The sequence below is a fragment of the Bombyx mori genome, chromosome 18, assembly GCF_030269925.1.
Source record: "Bombyx mori chromosome 18, ASM3026992v2".
Lineage (NCBI taxonomy): Eukaryota > Metazoa > Arthropoda > Insecta > Lepidoptera > Bombycidae > Bombyx > Bombyx mori.
The window spans coordinates 8,840,669-8,862,285 of NC_085124.1; the positions used below are offsets into that span (position 1 = coordinate 8,840,669).

A 21,617-nucleotide genomic window follows, 5' to 3' on the forward strand; every position below is an offset into this window, starting at 1 on the left:
TAATATCTACGTAGCCAGCCATAAGTTCTGTTACAAACGAAAATGCATTTTTCTTAAATGAATATGGTAATATTATTAAAAAAATAAAAATAAAATTCTATTCGAAATGGCCACCTTTGGCTGTTTTACAGGCCTTTAATCTCTTTGGCCACGAATTTACGCACTGTTTCCAAGGGAAATTTCGCCACTGCTTGCTCCAAAGATTTTTTAAGAAACTCAATGTCGCCCTGACATTTAGAGCAGGCCATGTCCTCTACAACTGACCATAATTTGAAGTCTAAAGAGTTGAGGTCTGGGATAGATGAGGGCCAGTCTTCAGCTCCTATAAAGTCCGGAACGTTGGTTTCAAGCCAGGCTTGGGTAGTTCGTGCCTTGTGACCAGGTGCAGAGTCCTGCTGGAAAGTCCACGGTATATTTTGTAAAAGTGTATTGCTGACTGCTTTCACAACATGATCTAAGACTGTATCTTGATACACTTTGGCAGAAGATTTCACTCCTTTTTCACAAAAATGTAGTTTTGTGACTCCTTGATAAAACACGCCCCACCGAATAATCACTGACGCAGGACCTTTCCGACCACTTGAGCAGCTTTTTTAGAACTGTGAGCGTACACTTTATCATTTTGCTTATTGTAGTGTTCTTCAATCGTGAAAATTTTTTCATCGGTAAAGAGGATATTTCTGTGCCTTTCACCTGGGTATCGCGACAGAAGGAGTTTTGATCGATCCGCTCTCTTTAATTGTAAAGATCGATTTAGGACATGTCCTGTATATTGACGATAACCACCAAGCTTCAGGTCTTGTTTTGTAATACGCAACAGAGTCCTAGCGGGAATCTTCATTTCTCGCGATAAGATTTTTTGCTTCCTAATGGAGTTTCGACGAATTCTGGGTTTAACAGCATTAACAGCCTTTGTAGTTCTAACTGCGTGCGACTACCCCGATTTTTTCTGGTCTTCGATAGACGAAGTGTTATTGTATCTGTTGATAGTACGATATACGAACATACGGCTGATACCAAGCTTTTGAAGTATCTGGAATATGCCCGGCGACTCCATACCCACTTTGTGCAAGGCGATCACTGCAATCCTGTTTTCTTTAACACCTCATTCCATATTGTAATCTGGTAATAAACATGAAAAAATATGTGAAATGGCGCAAAATCGGAATAAGTTTTTAAAATTGTTTACTTAATTTACTTGTTCCAAATTCAAAATAATTAAAAATTTGAAAAAAAAAAAGGAAAGCTTCTATGTAACAGTATATGGCTAGACTAGTTATATCCATTATTCTTTATAACATAAATGTTTTTGTTAAGGAAAATTATTGACGATCATACAAATTATCATTTGGATTCAAAGTATCATATTACTCACGCATACTAAACTTATAATTGCTATTATTAAATACTACATTTAATTATTGTATGGGACATTTGGCTATCAACACTAATCTAAGTCCAATTTGAGATGAGACATTCAGGAAAGTAATCATTGTTTTGATACGCATTTGCTCTAGCTTTTTCACAGGACAAAGGAGCATTCTCCCAACTGCATTCCGGCAATTCCTCATCGGAGGCCCAAGTAATTCCCGGCAGAACTTTCCAATCGATATCGCTCGACTTGAGTGGGTCCGTGATCTGTATGAAAAATGCGGAACGAACGTTGGTACGCAGTAATTAGTGATCCACGGAGGTCGGACCGCATAAGAGTTAGGGCGTCGTGTACGTGAAGGTTCTTTTATGTCGAAGGTGTTGCCGTAAGTTTGTATGAGGGAGAATTGCTAACCATGTTATGAGAGTTACAAACGTGTATTATTTAGCTGTAGTACGAATGAAGCTTCTCATAATTCATACGTAGCTGAAAGTAAGTATTGTACTTTTTGACGAGCCATGTTGCTCATAGCTCTGTTTCTATAATCTGACGAAGCGTATTGCGGATAATAATATGTACTTTTAGGTTATTAAGCTACCTTGCATTTTGATTTAATAAAAATAAATACATATTTACGTGTTATTAAATATTCATACGTTTTCGTGTATACATCTGTATATTATTAGAAAAGTAATTAAATTAAAATTGACCGTAGTGAATGTGAGCATAGATATTATCTTTGTGGTATGGATAGTGGATGAGTTTTCTGAAGCATTAACAATTGAAAATTAAAACAATTACTATAAATGCTTCTATTGATTAAATAATTGTAATCTGACTAGGATTCTCTTTAAGACTATATATATACGTACGTGAAGGTTCTTTTATGTCGAAGGTGTTGCCGTAAGTTTGAATGAGGGAGAATTGCTAACCATGTTATGAGAGTTAAAAACGTGTATCATTTAGCTGTAGTACGAATGAAGCTTCTCATAATTCATACGTTTTTATGTATACATCTGTATATTATTGGAAAAGTAATAAAATTATTAAATTAATTAAAATGCTTCTATTGATTAAAGAATTATAATCTGACTAGGATTCTCTTTAAGACTATCATATCCCACTTTTCTATGCTATAGAATGTGAATGAATTTTACTTGACAAATTGCCCAGATAATCGAATTTACAGTATATATGTTTTAAATAAAGACGTCTTGATAGAAAATAAATAAGAATAAGAGTATATAATTAATATCCATAGTCTTGTTATTTAGATTTAGAAAATTGAATCAGACCTCGTTTATTTAAATTATTTGTAGACAGCCAAAATATATTAATTTCATTTAGCTGTCTGGTTTTGTTGCTATCAGCGAACATAGTAATTATCATATCAAAATAATATTCCGAGCTAAATATCTAAAACTAAGTTATTAGGCTGATAGATAAATAACTGTGCGAGGTTGATAAATAAAACAATATGGTTGGCAAATGCAGCACTAAAAGCGCTTAAAAGTTATCGAATGGTCTGAGAATAGTTATTTTATCTATATATTAATACGTGAAGCAAAAACTTTGTACCCATTTTTAAGAAAATTGCGCGGTCATAGGAGTATGAAATTTCCCACATTTATAGAGAATATAGAGAAGGAGTGCAGAATGCTAATGTTTTTTTTAAATTATGCATTATTAATACATTAAATCAATAAAAAAACGTTACACACACTACCATGTATTTGACACACATATATATACTCTTTGTTTATTATCAAACTTTTTTTACTGCTTAAAGTGTGTGGTCAGTTTGAGAATAGGTTAATGTTGTTTATCTATAATATTATTTGTCTATAGGGTAGTCTCGGCGAAATCTGTGACTAAAGAAATATATAGGACCACAATAATGTTCAAACTTATAATTTCAATTTGTTATAGTCGATTTTCGACTACTGCGGGACCATTAGTTACAATAAATTGTCTGTCTGCTTTGGTCATCGGTCGCTGTGTTAGACAAATTTTAGCACCGTAAATTACAAGGCGCTTGAGAGGCAGTCATCGTCGTCTTTGTCACGATAAGGTGCTCTACGCACTTCGTGATAACCTTGCAGCGAGCGAGGTCAGAAAGCTCAGATAGAGCTACGCTTCATCACTGGTTGTCCTTTATCAAAATGACCACGTGCATAGCCAAAATGCGTTACTTTCGGGCCTCCTCGCCCGCTTCGAAGCCCACATTGAAAGGGTTACACAAAACGCTTATGGGAACAAAAGCCGAAACCTTAATTGTTATTCCATCTATAATTTTATTTAATATCGAAAAAATTAACTTTTGTTACATAAACAAGTAAGAAGCTTGTGTGAGTTTGTGTGTAATTATTTTAATTGTACCCTATTATTTACATACTTCGAAATACGAATAACTTAATACCTACAAAATATGTGATTTTTTCCATTCTAACAGTAATATAGTCATTATAACGGCAGTATTTATTCTTGCGAAAGGCGATACGTTGAATACATTTCGTATACTGTGTATGTCATATATGTACATATAATACAAACAGGCAAAGACAACACAGTAAAATAAAAAAAATCCTCTGCTTGACAACTGACATTCGTCTTTTTTGTTAAGTGGCTATCAAGCTTTGATAGATAGAAAAAAAAAAAAAAAAAACTATTACAGAAAAAGAAATTTAAATCTCGAAGTTGCGTTCGAATTTCAATCACTAGTAACATTAAATAAGTTTGTATTATTAGTATAAATTTCCAAATTTAACTATGTATGCACGTTTTATATCTTTGTTCAGTTATGTTGGTCAGTCTCTTATGTGGGACACGGGTTGGCGTTTTGTGCCCGAGCAAAGCTATCGAATTTTCCGGTCAATACGCACGCCGTCGGCTTTGCTGTTTTAGTGAGAATCCGGATAATTGTTTTATTGTAACCACTAATTTAATTCTGAAGTAATCATCGTCACTTCCAGTAACCCAAATAGCCATAGCATAGGTAAATAAATTTATTGTCTGCCTAAATTAAATATTTTAAGTTTTTTCTTACAATATTATGAAATGTTTTATTTATTAAAATGTATGTATTTTGTTCATTAATATTATTTGAAGAAGTCAATGATTTAAATCTATTCTGAATAATTAATATTCTTTCAATCATTGAAATAAATGGGTAGTGATTCTATGTACCAGTCAGTATTCATTGGTAAATTCGATATATTCAGACCTTATTATTTTTTTTTTTTGTACTTTTATTGCATAGAAGGGTGGACAAGCTGGTGGACCAAGGTGGACCAAGGTGGACACGGCCCGCCTAGCGTTAAGTGGTTACCTGAGCCCATGGACATATAGGATGTAAATGCCGCCACCCATCTTGTGATATGAGTTCTAAGGTCTCAGTATAGCTACAACAGCTGCTCCACCCTTCAAACCGAAACGCATTACTGCTTCACGGCAGGGTGGTGGTACTTACCCGTGCGGACTCAAATTGTTATTACAAAATACCTTATAGAAACCCATATACATCACATTATAAATGCTGGCGCCCATTTATTTATTACGTGACAAAATTGTGCTCTAACAGAATTTTTCTTCTTGCAAACTTGTGCTAATTGCTTCATTCATTAGTTCATTTCTTTCATTTTTTGTTCATTTTCATTTCATTTCATTCCAGTTCATTTACTTTGATAACAAAAAACCGTAACACTGTATACGGTTTCAAATGCTTATACATAAAAAGCGGTCCTCTGCCACTTCAATTATGTAACAATAATCATGGGTACATTATATGTATTCTGACCTTGATTCAATAATTTTTCCATAAAACATTACCTTATTAGAAGCCCATTTGCTTCGATAACAAAAAACCGTAACGCTGTATACGGTTTCAAAGGCTCAAACGTAAAATGTGGTCTTTTACTACTTCAATTATGTAAGAATAATCATTCCTTACCTTACCATACCTTATTAGAAGCCCATTTGCTTCGATAACAAAAAACCGTAACGCTGTATACGGTTTCAAATGTTCTTACATAAAATGCGATCCTTTGCCACTTCAATTATGTAACAATAATCATTCCTTACCTTACCATACCTTATTAGAAGCCCATTTGCTGCGATAACAAAAAACCGTAACGCTGTATACGCTTTCAAAGGCTCAAACGTAAAATGCGATCCTTTACTACTTCAATGGTTGAACAGCACTCGTCTCGACACGGCGCCGCTCACGACGTGTGAAACGTACAAACAAACACGTATATGCAGTCGTCACTGAGGTGTGAGAGTGGCTCGATGCCCCGAATGAAAAGGAGTTAGACTAGAAATACCATTTACGATAGTTTATTTCAAATAAGAAGTCCGATTATTTTTAATGTATTTTTGCAGTAAAAAAAAATCGGTTGTCTGAAAAGTCGGTTTACTGACGACAGTTAGTCATAAGAACATACGCCTCAGAGCGAGGTAACGCCGCATGAGTCATGTTTTTCGTGCGTGCAGCCGGCTCCATCGAATTATAAGACGTTGTCACGTCAAAAATTCGAATCCCAGGCGGGTACCAATTTTTCTAATCAAATACGTACTAAGCAAATGTTCACGATTGATTTCCACGGTGAAGGAATAACATCGTGTAATAAAAATCAAACCCGCAAAATTATAATTTGCGTAATTAATGGATAGGGTAATATTTATATGAGTGTTGGACTCCCTATACCAGTTGCGGGGGCGTTAATGATAAGAATCTTTGTGGGGGTGAGAAATAATAAGAATTTTCACTGGTGGTAGGACCTCTTGTGAGTCCGCGCGGGTAGTCACCACCACCCTGCCAGTTCTGCCCTGAAGCAGTAGTGCGTTTCGGTTTGAAGGGTGGGGCAGCCGTTGTAACTATACTGAGACCTTAGAACTTATATCTCAAGGTGAGTGGCGCATTTACGTTGTAGATGTCTATGGGCTCAAGTAACCACTTAACGCCAGGTGGGCTGTGAGCTCGTCCACCCTAAGCAATAAAAAAAAAGCACATGGCTACGACCGCTGCTTTGTGACATGGTTTAGTAAATTTAGTAATGTACCATATCTTCAGATCGGAACACAAGTACTTTCAGATAGAAAAATATAGAATAACAGAGCATACCCGTGTAGACTTATTATACCGTTCCCTCAAGATAAAATAGGGGAAGAATTTGGAAGAGAGAGAAAGAGGTTAGTTGAGTAGTGGATGCTGATATTATTGCATTAAAGGATTGTACAAGCTGTGGACAGAGTTAGCTGAGGTTGCGTACCCATTTCTCCCACTCATACAGCTCATTTCTCCTAGTGAGCCATATCGAGTATTATTATTGGGTATGACACTGACAGATGTACTTTTTGTACTAGTTTAGAAAAACACTAGAAAAAACATGAAACTACTAGAAAACCATACTATTTTCTTCGGTTTTTACGAGTATTGGATATAATTACTTTTGCTGTATCTATCTATCTATCTTTTAGGTTTATGGCGTTTCCTTTTAGATTTCGCCAATGTCAAGTGTATTTAATACTCTGCTTTCTATAGCGGGCTTCGTGAACGAGCAAGGTCACAGATATTCACTAAGAATTAAGTGAGTAGCTAATAATGTTTGATGACAGGTACTGTATAGTCTTAAGGTTTTTATTGTCATTATAACGGTTCGTCATCCGTGACCATGAAAACTGTGAAGGATTAGAAATGTCCGAAATAGTAATTTTGAAATAAAAGTAAAAGTAATTATAGAAGATAACTGTCATTGATAGATAGCATTTTCGCGTGACCAACATACTATATATACCTATGGACCAACAGAAAGTACGTTTTGACGTAATTGAAAATTATTAGTTGACAATTTGCGAATAGGTACGAAATTACTAATAGCCAATTAATGATAGGTCGAGTTATATAACGCGTGGCCAATAAATTGGTTATGCAACGGTTATGTGCTTTTTTGCAAATAACGATCGGTCTGCTCTAGACATACTCATTCTGCTGTTTGTATTTCAGACGACACTAATGAATGAAGCAATTAGCACAAATTTGCAAGAGGAAAAAATCTGTTAAAACACAGATTTTTCACGTATTCAATAAATGGGTCCCAGAATTTATACTGTGATGTCAATGGGCTCTGGTAACCGTTTAACATCAGGTGGGTCTTGAACTCATTCACTCACCTATGGTCTATACTATAAAAAAGGGTGTTAGTAAAAACGAATTTACATATATAAAATAACCAAAATGTATACGAAACAATTTGAATGCATGATTGTTCAAATTTCAAAATCTTGTAATAATGTCGGTATTAAAATTCAAGACGTGTGCTAACCTAGCACGTTGGGACTGCAGCGACTAAATTGTGGCTTTACTTATATGGCTGCTAAGAAGTTACATGTGTCTTGTCAGAGACTTAGAATTAATGCTAGATACAAGATTAATCCAACACCATAATACTTCGTAGGTGAAATTCATTGTTTTAAATAGAAAATCCACGACTTCATTTAGAAGGAATTTAAAGAACGCATTTTTGTTTTGTTTAACAGACATGTATTATTCTCTTATTCTAATCATAGTCATCGATGAATACAACACAGCAGTCACGTGATATTAAAATACAGTCATACGGACATCCAAAGGTTACTGGGTCAAATAAAGTGCATAGTTTATAGGAAACTTTAAAACCCCGCTGTAACCGGTGCTTCAAATACAATTCCTGAAGTAGCAGAAAACATATCTATCTAGTAGTAGGGATGAAACGTCTGATGGTCACTGGGAAAGTAGAAGGAAAACGTCCTAGAGGCCGGAGCCCCAAACGTTGGTCCGACCAGATCTTCGAGCAAACCAGCGGACCACTTAGCGCTGCACTACACCAGGCAACTGACCGGAACCGATGGAGGCTGACAGTCGACAAGCTAAAATGGAGTCACGATCCTCAGCAATGAGGGAGCGATGGAGAAGAAGAAGAAGAAGAAGAGTAGGGATGAAATCCTCTCCGACGGCAAATTGGGAAATCATTTCAAAAAATTTCTCATACGTTTCAAAAAAAAAAGGGTGCGTGTACTTATGTACGCGCGTAAGAAGTTATACTTTATTTTTATTAAATTTATTTCTTTTTTTTTTAAATATTAAATAATTAATAATAAATATTTAACGTTAATAATTTAATAATATTTAGTAGGAATTATATTAAATAATAATTTTGTCATTTATATTACTAAATAATACATACGGATAGTTAACCTCAATTGTATTGGAGCACTTGTGGGCAACTTCATTTCTGTTAATTTTGTGTCACGGTGCACGCGCATCGTAAAATTTCACTCTCATCAATTTTTCATAACGCGCCTAAAGAAGTATAACTTCAAAAACAAATCAAAAAAATCAAAGTATCTTCGTAGACCCCGGGACTCCAAATTAGAATATCCCATATGTAATATACGATATTTTTACTTTTCTTATAGAACAGTATTTTCCTTGTAGCGTGAAAATGAGAAAATCAACCCCGTGAGATCCTGATGATAATGCGCTACGAAAACATAGACGCTCTACGCTGCTACGAAATACCGTAGACTATATTCGTAGAAACATTTAAGACTGCATTCTTGTGGATACAGTTTTGAAAACATACTAAGCATGATATGTCAGATAGTACAATATTAATAATACTAAGTGAATATTGTGTTCACGCCTATTGTTAACTCGTATTCATCAGAACATTAGATAGTTGAATCTATTTTCTTTTTATGAATGTTGAATAAATTGACGGATTAACTTTGTAAATTTTCGAGTGCACTGGATTTTTGTTTCAAAATTTAGACCGGTATTTATAACAGGAGTAATTACTTAGAAGCTAAGAGAAAATGCCTGATCCTTCTTCAAACAAGTCCATGTTCTAGGATCAGCGATTTAAAACCATTAACAATGGTCTTGGTTTTACCGATGTCCATGGGCTGTCATAGCACAGCTCCAGCGATTATACTTTATCATAAGAGATCGAATTTAAATTCGAAAGAGAAAGAAAAAAGCTATCTACTAGGATTCATTTTTAAGCAACTAAACCTTTTAAGATTGAGTTAATTTAAACGTATCTTCAAGAAATCGGAAATGTGTCCCGAATTCGAAGTAAAGCGCTTCATAGCTGGAAGGTAATTAAGACTAATGAGCCTTCGAAACGTCAATTTTCCGCTGCTTACCCAATTCAATCGAATGAATATCAAATGACCGCCCAAATAAATGCTTTTGAGCTTAATTACAGTTGGGCGTTTGTTTTATGTGTGCTTCGTGTGTTTGCGATCAAATTATTGAAGCAAAAACCTGGGTCAAGGCTACTTGCTTTGTAGCTAACCGCTTAATTTCAATGATGTAATTACACAATGATTACAAACATCACAAAAACGACCTCATTTCATTTTATTTTCAGCTCTGTAAACGGGAAGGCAATCTTACGGTACCTCGGGCTCTAAATGGTCACACGAGCCCATAGGCAACGTAACCTACTCCAACTTTTAGATACGATGTCTCAAATATTTTGCGATATTTGACATTTGTGTTCTTATCCTATGGAATTGGTTAGTAGACCGCTTTGCGGCAAGAATGGGCAACACGGTGGTGTCGGCCCGGGTGTGCTGATTCACTATTTAGTTACTTATTGCATGTCGCTTGAAAACAATCAATGAGTCAAGACTACAACAAGACTCACGAAACCTTAGGACGCCCGACTGACGGGTCGTCGAGGGGATAGTCGACAACCAGCGACGCTATTCTACAAGGTACGGCAGCTCGTCAGGCTGTCTTCACGATGCCGCGCTGTTCCGAGATACCTTGTCAGGACAGAACCGTCTTGCACGGTTGGAGCCCAATACACCGACGATCGGGTTGCTCTTTCATAGTACGTCGGGCGACGACGGCAACCGCAACCGCCACCGCGTCGCCTCATCCTCCTGGTGCCAACCATCTAGCGTGGTGATAGCGTACGGTACGGTACTTTTCAAATTGAGCGCGGAAGCATCAACGACGGAGATGTCCGATCACGAGGTGAGTTCTCAGCGGCTGCGCCTTCGTAGCCCCATAGCACCTGGGGAACCTCCATAAAACCATAGGTTCAACCAAACCATAGGTCCTGAGTTATGTCGAGCCCCGACTATAACCAAACCTGAACAAACTAGGTACGTGTAGGCCAGGGAGAAGACCACGAAAGCGTCCCGTAGAACCTAGCAGTTGCTAATGTTCCAGAGAAGAGGGCAAAGGACCGACCACCGTGGAATGCCGCGCTCGACGGGGAACCGGAATGCTGTCACCATGGAATACCAGGTGAGTTGATCCACTTATATAATACAATATTTTAAAATTGGATAAAAAAATATATATTTTATGATGTGTTGTATTGTTTGTTGTGTTGATTTGTTCTTTGTACATATTTTGAAGCTTCATAAATTGTATTTTTCATTCAACTTTTAAAATGTTTCAAAAGTAAAACACGCAAAGCTTAACTGTACATTTTGAATTACAACCGCTTTTAGAAAAAGGTTTTACAGAATCATTGTTATGTTCCCGTTAATGAATACTATTTTGTTAATATTCATTATTAAATTCGTTACGTTTAATCCGTCAAATTAATGGAATTACTCCGATGACTACATAAGATAAAAGATAATTAATTGAAAAGATGTAATTAATTAAGCTGTTATAACGAGGGGATGTCTGTTGAAGTGCGCTATTTCAAATCTCAGGACCTTTTTTTTATAACGTGATTTACATGATGATATTTTGCTGTAAACGCAATTTCCTTGTGTCAACAACGTTTTTTCCGGGTTCATTCATGTCCCTTATGGGTGGAATCCACCGAAAGTGGATCGAGATGGTCCGAGAGGACCTCTTTAATGCAGTACTTCTATACTAATATTATAAAGAGGAAAGATTTGTTTGTTTGTTTGTTTCGAATAGGCTCCGAAACTACTGGACCGATTTGAAAAATTCTTTTTCCATTAGAAGCCGACATTGTCCCTGATGAACATAGGCTACTTTTTTTTATTATTTTTTTTTTTTTTTTTTTTCGGTTTCATGTGTGTTTTAATGTTTCCGAAGCGAAGCGAGGGCGGGTCGCTAGTATTTAAATATATCTAGATGGTCTTGTATGTATGTGGTCTGACAAAGGAACATACCGGCTTGATGTCGTTGCTGGTAAAGTGTGTGTAGAATGTATGGTAAGACCCGGATCTTAAACTAGCAATCATATTATGCCCTTTTAATTGCGGGACTTGTATTTTATATTTAACCAGCGACCCGCCCTCGCTTCGCTTCGGAAACCGTAATTTATTATTGATTTCTCCACTATTTAATGAATGTTATTATACATATAAATCTTCCTCTTCAATCACTCTATCTATTAAAAAAACTGAATCAAAATCCGTTGCGTAGTTTTAAAGATTTAAGCATACATAGGGATATAGGGACAGAGAAAGCGACTTTGTTTTATACTATCTAGTGATAAAGCCCTTGTTAGCAGTACTTAGCGGCTAGTTTAACACGTAATATGCCTTTTTTTGTCATTGAACAATGCCAATATTCTTATCAAATAAAATTTAATAAGCACAGTATTGTATTTATAATGTTGTTGCAATATAAACATCGTCAATTTATCTTTACAATATGTTTGTACTACAGAAAATAAACGAACTTACAACATTTAACAAATAATGGATTAAAATTGTTTTAGTTGTGTAGTTTGTGGTTTGTTTTCAACTAATATTGAAAACAAAACAGGGGGTTCTCAAATGGAGACCTATGTATATAGCTACAAAAATCAAATCTAATACAATGATATCAATAATAGTGTTATTGATTAATTATTTCGTTTTTAATTTAGAATACAGAATCTTAAATCAAATTCGCAAATGCGATGCCTAATACATGGGATCGTGACGTCACTTCCAATCCTTTGACGTCATATTACGGAAACGTTGAGTCCCAGCAGTTATTAATGATCGTAGTAATTATACGGAGAATGCGCGAGCTCTCATTACCCACGACGAGTGCTTTTCTAAATATGTGTTTAAACACGATTCATCACAGTTAAAACTTTAACGATGACGTAACTTTACGAGTATCAGGTCGTTATGTCGCCGTCATTGTTTGACACGCTTTAATTATGGTAACCATTAAAATTTTTCATGTTTGAATTTAATTTATTCGCTACTAGCGACCCGCTCTCGCTTCGCTTCGGAAACTGTAATTTATTATTGATTTATCCACTATTTAATGGATGTTATAATACTTATAAACCTTCCTTTTCAATCACTTTATCTATTAAAAAAAACGCATCAAAATCCGTTGCGTAGTTTTAAAGATTTAAGCATACATAGGGATATAGGGACAGAGAAAGCGACTTTGTTTTATACTATGTAGTGATGATACGATATTACAACTGAAGTTTTGATCTGCTGTCTCCAAGGAAGGCGCACTTACGGTGTGATGCTTGTTACAGTAGGCTGTGAGTTCGTATGCTCATCCGCAGTATTACAAAAACAAAAAAATATGATCACGAATGATGTAATCATTTCAATATACTTTAAGCAACTTCATAGCGCGAACTTTAAATTGAGCTTCGAATATTAGTTGTATATTATGGGCAGTAAGCTTTTTTGTTTTGCTAGATGACATGTGAGCGCCCATCCCGCATGATACTAAATGGTTATCAATAGAGACCACGAAATAAATGTAGCTTCCCGCAATTAGTGACTCTACTACTACTCTCTACTCTTGACTTAATGGAATTTAATACTGGAAACAAGAAACAATTATTTGAGTCTTTGGAACGAAGTTCCTTATGGGACGATGCGGAGGGGTTTTTTTTTTGTCAGGAGGAAATCGCCGGACTTCCGCCCTTCACTGGGGATGGAGGACGGGGCATGTCAAAGTCGAACCGACCGACCTGCTGTCGCTCAACAACCAGCATCCAAACCTCGCATGGGACAGAGCTCATGAAAAGGCAAAAGGGGGAAAGTGAAGCGTTTAGTGCGGAGCACATCTCTTCCATCACCCTCTCCCTCGGGACGCCGGACTGGCGGTCGTTGGCGGCACGACCACCAGCCCTCTCGGTCGGCAGGCTGTCCGAAGCCCGCCTAGATGGCGCCGGTTAGAGTGGTCTATCCTACGGAATACCCCGCTGGGTCAGAACCAGCGTGGGTTGAGGATAGCCGGCCTTCCATCACCCCGATGCTCATGCATAAAACGCGTGCAGAGCAGCTTGCACGTCATCTTCTTAGGCCCCCTTCGCCGGTCCCCAGGCCGACATGTGAGGGAGACCCGAAACACTTAGAGGGCCAGGGCTTGGGCGAGATCCGCCTCCCTGGCCCCCGCTCGACGGCGGCGGGCCTGTGCGTCTCTCACGCGCCCCGCCGCCTCCTTCTGCGAGATGGTGCACTCGCAGAAGTCGAGCATCGCCTTCCACGACTCGTCGTCACCGAGCATCGATGCCACAACACTCGGCAACGACAAGTCGTTTCCTATTTTTGCGACGAGGACACGGCGCCACCCCTCCCATGCGGGGCAGGCGACGAGCGTATGCTCTGCCGTATCCAAGTCGCGACCACAATGGTGGCACTCTGCCGTCGGCTCGGCTCCGATCCGGTGCAGGAACTCACCGAAGCAACCATGCCCAGTGAGTACCTGCGTGAGCCGGAAAGTGAGGCGTCCTCTGTCACGGTTCACCCAATTCACAAGAACCGGGCGAATCGCCTCGACAGTCCTACGACCAGCCGAAGGATCGGCCAGCCGCCTGGACCATGACTACAGCACGGACCGCCGAGATTGGGCCCTCCGCGCTCTGCCCACACTGGGGGAGGGGTACCCTAACCGGGAAAAAACGTCCGTAACGTAAGATTTTTATTAGTAATGCACACAGTGTACGACTTAACTTTGTAATAACATACAAAAAATAACATATTTTTATTATATATATTTTTTATAATTCATTGTGAATAAAATAAAGCTGATAGCTTTGTAAAGTAGCTTTTTTTATCAATAAAAAATCATAATAAAAAATGTATACCCGAATAATTATTTTCTTTATACCTCGAACAGAACTTAAAATTAATATTTTTGTAATAAGGAACTTCGTTCCTGTCCGGTGTCCCACGATACCACACTTTTTTTTTTGTTTGCTACGAAACGCGGGAGCTACGAACCAGAACGCATAAAACATTCGCATTTGAGTATAATACGTATTCGTGAACTTTCCCTTAGCCGTCACGTGCGAGACAAATGCGCTATAAATCATGTATACGAACACGTGGTCGTTAACAAGTCAAAGCACCTACCCTCGCTTACGTATATTTTCATTATTTAAACATATTATTTTCATTTCTAAGCAGATAAGAGAGAATTAAAAAAATAATTCAATTAGATACTAATCGTGCCTTACGGCTTAATTACATTAATCGTGCCCTACAAGAGAGAGAAAATGTATGTAGTGTGTTACAGGTGAAAGAGCGTATTACGAGTATAAGCCCAAAGGGGTATGGCTTATACTCGTGTTAAAGGTATCAATACCTTTAACACTTAACACTCGATAAGGCAAAAAAAAAGAACAGGAATGATATTTATCTATTTGAAGTTTAAACAGTAGCCTGCTTGAGTAGGTTCCACCCAAGACGTATTTTTACAGACGCACTCAATTCATTAACACAGTTATTAAACGCCTGCAGCACTAGCACTAGGATCAAGCTAGGGATTCTTAAGAGCTCATCGAAAAGTTCGACGTGAAACCTAGCCCATAACGTCAGCTGGCTGAGTTTCTTGCTGGATCTTCCGGGCGGGTCGTGATTCTAATCCGGTAGTAGATGCATTCACGAAGCAGTTCCTCTTAGTAAGGACCGCTTGGGAAGCTTGGAGTCGCTTAGGAAACTGTCATAAAATACCGCACATCTTAGCTGAGCCATTGCTCGCTCATCTGTCTAGGTGAGCTGAAAGGTCTACGGATCACCAGTTATCCTAAATTCCTAAAAAAAGTAAGTTCCATTAACGTGTCCTTGTCCTGTGTTACACAATCTTCTGATTTGAGTCTGATTTAGCTGTTATTCTGAAATAGGGAATTTCGTGGTAGGACCTCTTGTGAGTCCGCGCGGGTAGGTACCACCACCCTGCCTATTTCTGCCGTGAAGCAGTAATGCGTTTCGGTTTGAAGGGTGAGGCAGCCGTTGTAACTATACTTGAGACCTTAGAACTTGTATCTCAAGGTGGGTGGCGCATTTATGTTGTGGATGTCTATGGGCTCCAGTAACCACTTAACATCAGATGGGCTGTGAGCTCGTCCACCCATCTAAGCAATAAAAAAAAAAGTATCTCGTCTCGCGACTTACGTGGATTCGATTTGCGATGTCTGTGTGGTGCTGTTACTGCTTGATAAAATAGTCGTGCTAAGAGCTAATCTAGGATAATTAAAAAAAAAAGTATACATTTGTGACACTTCTATGGAATTAGAGAAACGTGTGTTTCCACCGTAAACAGCAGTAGGCGGAGTATAGTGGTAGTTCTTAGAAGTTTCATAAGTCATTGTGTATGTACCCCGTATGCAGGCGGGCGACGCAAAACACGCGGCCCGTGACCGGTCGTGTGACGTCATTTGTCACTGCCACCGTGACGCAACGTCCGTTATAAATCAGTCGCCTGTCGACGAAACTTGTACCTGATGTTAATTTTAAGTATCATTTGTTTAGTAAACACACTTATTTGTTAGAAGCACGGCTAACATCGTATCATTACAAAATTATACCCTATTTGGATTTTAAAAGAACTGAATATCGTTTGCTGTGTTAAATGAAATAGTAAACGGGTGTTATTTAAAAGCACTTAACTGACATCAATAATCTACGATTCGCGGATACCTGAGTAATAAGTATGTACTGTAAAATTAGATGTAATATTTTACTTTATGAATTGGTAGTAATTTTTATTTACGTAGATTTGTTAAATAAGCTCGCGGTCCACCTGGAGAGAAATGGTAACCGTAGAACATCAAAGATCTGGAGGCACCAGGTCGAAGTCTCAATTGAAATGGTAGGTAGGTTGAGTGGTAGGACCTCTTGTGAGTCCACGCGGGTTGGTACCACAACCCCGCCTATTTCTGTTGTGAAGCAGTAATGCGTTTCGGTTTGAAGGGCGGGGTAGTTGTTGTAACTATACTGAGACCTTACAACTGATATCTCAAGGTGGGTGGCGCATTTACGTCGTAGATGTCTATGGGCTCCAGTAACCACTTAACACCAGGTGGGCTGTGAGCTCGTCCACCTACCTAAGCAATAAAAAAAAATCAACAATGAAACAATATATTTCTACTAAATATGCCCATAAAAATGTATTTTATCAAGATTTCGATTTAAATTTCCGTTGTACTAGAAATAGCACATTAAAATATTATGAAAAAGCATTCGATATTTACAGTATGTCTGCGAGAAAATGGATGAATAAATTAACTAGAGGAGCTTACATGGTAACAGCTTGTACGGATTCTTTATTACAAAATACTTGTTTGAAAACGCGACCTACGTTACTGCTATAACATCTACGTTGTTGTCACGCTTTAGTTCCTTTCTATTTCAGCATTTTTTATAGGGATATAATAATGGGACAGCCGTTGTGCTATAAAAATGAGACTTAGTACTCATGTCTCAAGATAAGCGGATATGTATTTATTGACATTGTTAATGCCTACGAGCTCTGGTAATTACTGAACACCAGGCGGGCCGTGAGCTCGTCCGTCCATTTAAGCAATAAAAACGAAGCCCAATTCCTGAGCTGAGTTCTTCTTACGAGAGAACCTTAATCACGAGCATTTACGGGTCATATCCGAACGGCGTGGTCGTCATTATTTCAATGCAACTGATATTTCGATATAAGTATCTTGTTAGGCAATCGAAGTTGTTGATTTATCTATACTAATATATAAATCTAGAGTGGTTTTTACGGATGTTCCGTTATAACTATTGAACCCTGCATCCGATTGACTTGAAACTTGGTGTCCATGTAGAAAATACACGTATTTATTGGATAGGCTAATATTTATATGAGTGCTGGACTCCCTAAACCAGTCGCGGGGGCGTTAATGATTAGAATCTTTGTGGGGGTGAGAAATAATAATGTTAATTTTAAATGCCCAGCGAAGCGGACGGGTACAGCTAGTCGTTTATATGTATATAAGATGACCGTTTAAATATAGATATATAGAAATGGGATGCAGAAATTTATACGAAAAACCAAAAAAAAAAAAAATGTCACCTTTTTTTTCTGTTTGACGTGTTTTTAATTTCCTTTGTCGCTCGTTCTGTTTTTGATACATCAATCTTTTGGCTGACTCGGCTTCCGTGGCTCTTTATTAAATTTACGAAGCGTTACCAGTCTTACGTCTCCAGATTAATTTTAAGTCGTGTCAAATTTTCGAAGGCTTTAATATCGCGAGCATGTCTCCTTAATTGCCTTACGTGTCGTTCGTATTAAGGGCGCCGTGTCATCTGTGGCGCGATCATCTAATATATGTAGTAATGATTGATTCATTCGTCAGAAAAAAGTGATAAATCGAATAAGCACGTCATTGGCTTTACAGCAAGCAAAAAAGTTGATTAGGTTACGTGATTTTAAAAAGGTGCGTGGCCTCGTGGTTGTAAATTAGGTTTACGATTTCATTCAAGAATAATTATAAAACTAAAATGTAGAGTCATTGCGAGTTCGTCAGTGCGTTCTTGCTGGTTAATATTTACAACAGTTGGTTCAATATTATTTTGTTTTCAATTGTGAACAATAATAAAATCGGTAAAAAATTTACCGACTTCGTGTTTGATTCAAATTTTTATTTTTATCAAGAAATATAATTTACAATTTATCAGAATCTTTAAATTGATACGTGAAGCAAAAACTTAGTACCCCTTTTTACGAAAATTGCGCGGACGGAGGTGTATGTAATTTCCCACATTTATAGAGAATGTACAGAAGGAGTGTAGAATGCCGTTTTTTTGGAACGAAGTTCCTTACGGCAGGCTTGGAGGGGATAGGGATTTTGCTGCGCGACCGAACTGAAAAAAATGTGATAGTAAAACCGTAAGAAAAAATCCATGGAAAAAAGTGCGTGGAATAAAACCGTTAAATGAGACGTGCGCAGGCGCAACAGTCGTATACACAAGCGAGTAGTGTATAATACCTTTCTCTTTCTCCCTCTTTCTTTTCGTTCTCTCATCCCTTCTCTCTCTATTTTGTAATTATTTCTATTTCTATGTAATTTTATGTTGTCAAACAAAAATAAAGAGACATATTTTGTTATTTTAATTGATAATTTGAATTACGATTTTATTTTTATTTTACGTAATTTATTATTTCCTAAAATACTGAATTTCCTATATACTTTCATGTACTTAAATAAAAACTAATCAGCAAAATTTAAGAGAAAAATCAAGAAAACTAACATAAAATTGAGCATGATTTTTTTTTTGCAAATTGTGTCGATTCTACATTAGCCGAAGGAACTTCGTTCCTACCTGGTGTCCCACGACACCACATAATTAGTTTTTCTAAATTATGCATAGAAAATACGTTAATTCAATAAAAAAAAATTACACACACTACCATGTATTTGACACACACACACGCATAATTTTGTTTATTGTCAAACTTTCGTTATTGCTTAAAGTCTATGGTCAAATTGAGAATAGATTAATAATATTTGTCTATAGCATAGCCTTGGCGAAACCTGTGATTATAGATTATACACTTAATATTATGATGGTATTTGACAATAGAACCTTATTAATGTCCAAACTAATAATTGCAATTAATTTTAGTCGAATTTCGACTAGCGGGTGTTCACTAGTTAATTTAAATTCCTGAGACTTAGATGTCAATCTCAAGATGGACGGCGTCATCTAATTTGTAGCTTAGAAGACGACCTTCTTACCACTTCCTTATTAATATGCTGTTCACAAATCTAACGTCAATTTTAAATTATTTACCGAACCGAAATTTTATTTAAGTTTCCCTCTCGGCATAATTTAAATCAAGTGCAAGATCCATCGTGAAAATGTGTTGTTTTAGGTCCCCTAACAATGTGGTATGCAGATCGCGAGCACGTGATCTGAAAGTCAATGGCAGCAGTCTGTGCTTGACAAGCCGATTAGTGGCTCACGCCGACCGGAGAGTCTATCACCCGACACGACTTTCGTTTTGATTTTTCAAACACATTTTCTTTAACGATTACAATGAATTGGCATGCATGATGTTATTTTTCGAACGTATAAGAGATTCATAAGGACTTCTACTGGATTTGGCCCTTAATCTTATTTCTATGGTAGGTTATGGAACGAAGTTCTGTATGGGACGATGCGGAGGGGTACCCTAACCGGGAAAAAACGTCCGTAACGTAAGATTTTTATTAGTAATGCACACAGAGTACGACTTAACTTTGTAATAACGTACAGAAAATAACATATCTTTATTATATTTTTTTATAAATCATTGTGAATAAAATAAAGTTGATAGCTTTGTAAAGTAGTTTTTTTTATTTTTATCAATAAAAAAATCATAATAAAAAATGTATACCCGAATAATTATTTTCTTTATACCTCGAATAGAACTTAAAATTGATATTTTTATAACAAGGAACTTCGTTCCTATCCGGTGTCCCACGACACCACACATCTTTTTTAACACATTCGCCGCCGTGTAGGTCACCGGTGCCCTAGGCGGCCCACTGAAGTAATTATGTCGATTTCTGTTACTAAGCGCCTGGATTGCCTAACTTTGCCTTATTTTGTTTGGTAATGTATGTTTTAGTCTTTTAGGTCTCTTAGAAATAGATTCATTGTCAGTGTCTTCACTTTATTACTGGTCATAGGACCTCTTGGGAGTCCGCACGGGTAGGTACCACCACCCCGCCTATTTCTGCCGTGAAGCAGTAATGCGTTTCGGTTTGAAGGGTGGGTATTGATTCCTTAGAACTTATATCTCGAGGTGGGTGACGCATTTACGTTTTATATGTCTATGGGCTCCACTAACCACTTAACACCAGGTGGGCTGTGAGCTAGTCCACCCATCTAAGCAATAAAAAAAATTCGTCTATCCCAGAGTCTACTAGATATACCGGCGCCTTAGTAAGAAGAACAAAGAGAGAAATCGACATAGTTACTTCAATGCGCCGCGTAGGGCACCGGTGACCTACACGGCAGTCAACGTGTTAAGGTTAAAACCTCTATAAAGGAATTTCTATTTAGCTTGATAAGACATGACGAGTTTTGTTCTGCTACAAATACAGCTTTCAAATTTGTCAAGTTAAAATTGAACGATCTTAATTTAGTGTTTTCGTCAACGCTCACAAAGTGATTTGCCAGCGCAACTTTACTAATAATTAAATAGTCGTCTGCCAAATTTGGTTGGTGACAAGTATTAATTGAAATAAATGACGTGGCCTGGCTGCCGGTGGCGCCATCTGTACAAAGCTTTAATTAAGGAGCTAATGTACTGCCACCATGGATACCAACTGAAGGATGTGATTGATGATATAGACATAAACACCAGTGTTACACAAATTTATGAAGACACGTAAACAGTACCCCGTGGAGTCAACGTTACGGCTCTACTTAAATCTGTCACTCATATACACGCAGCATGCGTCGAATTTAACGACAAATTATTATTTCATTTTGTTTCTGTCAGCAATTTAATGGATCGTGCGTTTCGATTTCAAATGTTTTATTGGGTCATCAATTAACGTACAGTTTATTTTTATACAAATATAAACAACCATCTTTTAAAGTTTAACAACAATAATTGCATTATTAATTTATTTCGTTTGTTTTAATTAAATTTACAGTTTTATTAGACAGAGGACGTTTTGTATTTTCATGATACGACTCAAAACTAATTACTTACATAATATAATTATCAATAACTTAAATTTCTAAAATGCTGCAAAATTATTGATTTACTGTATGTATAATATATAACATATTATTTATTTATATTCATGCGTTAAGTTTATAACCGGATTTAAAGAAGAAATCTAATGTTCGCAGAAAAAGACTGCAATACGGAATATCTTTCTGACTTTGTAGATATTTACAAGCAATTTTCTGCTTGTGATCGGATTAAAATTGTAATGCGATTATGTAATAAAAATGAACTAAAATATTGATTTATTTTTAGTGCTCTATTTCTGCATCACTACGCGATTTCCTGTAAAATGACGACCAAATTAAGTTAGTTAGTTTTAAT

General features: G+C 37.1%; 1 protein-coding gene across 1 annotated transcript in view; it reads left to right on the forward strand.

Moving 5' to 3' along the window:
- The window catches only part of LOC101740012 (semaphorin-2A), a 430,077-nt gene that overhangs the window by 104,031 nt on the left and 304,429 nt on the right, over positions 1–21,617 (forward strand). The gene's annotated exons all lie outside the window — the stretch shown is intronic.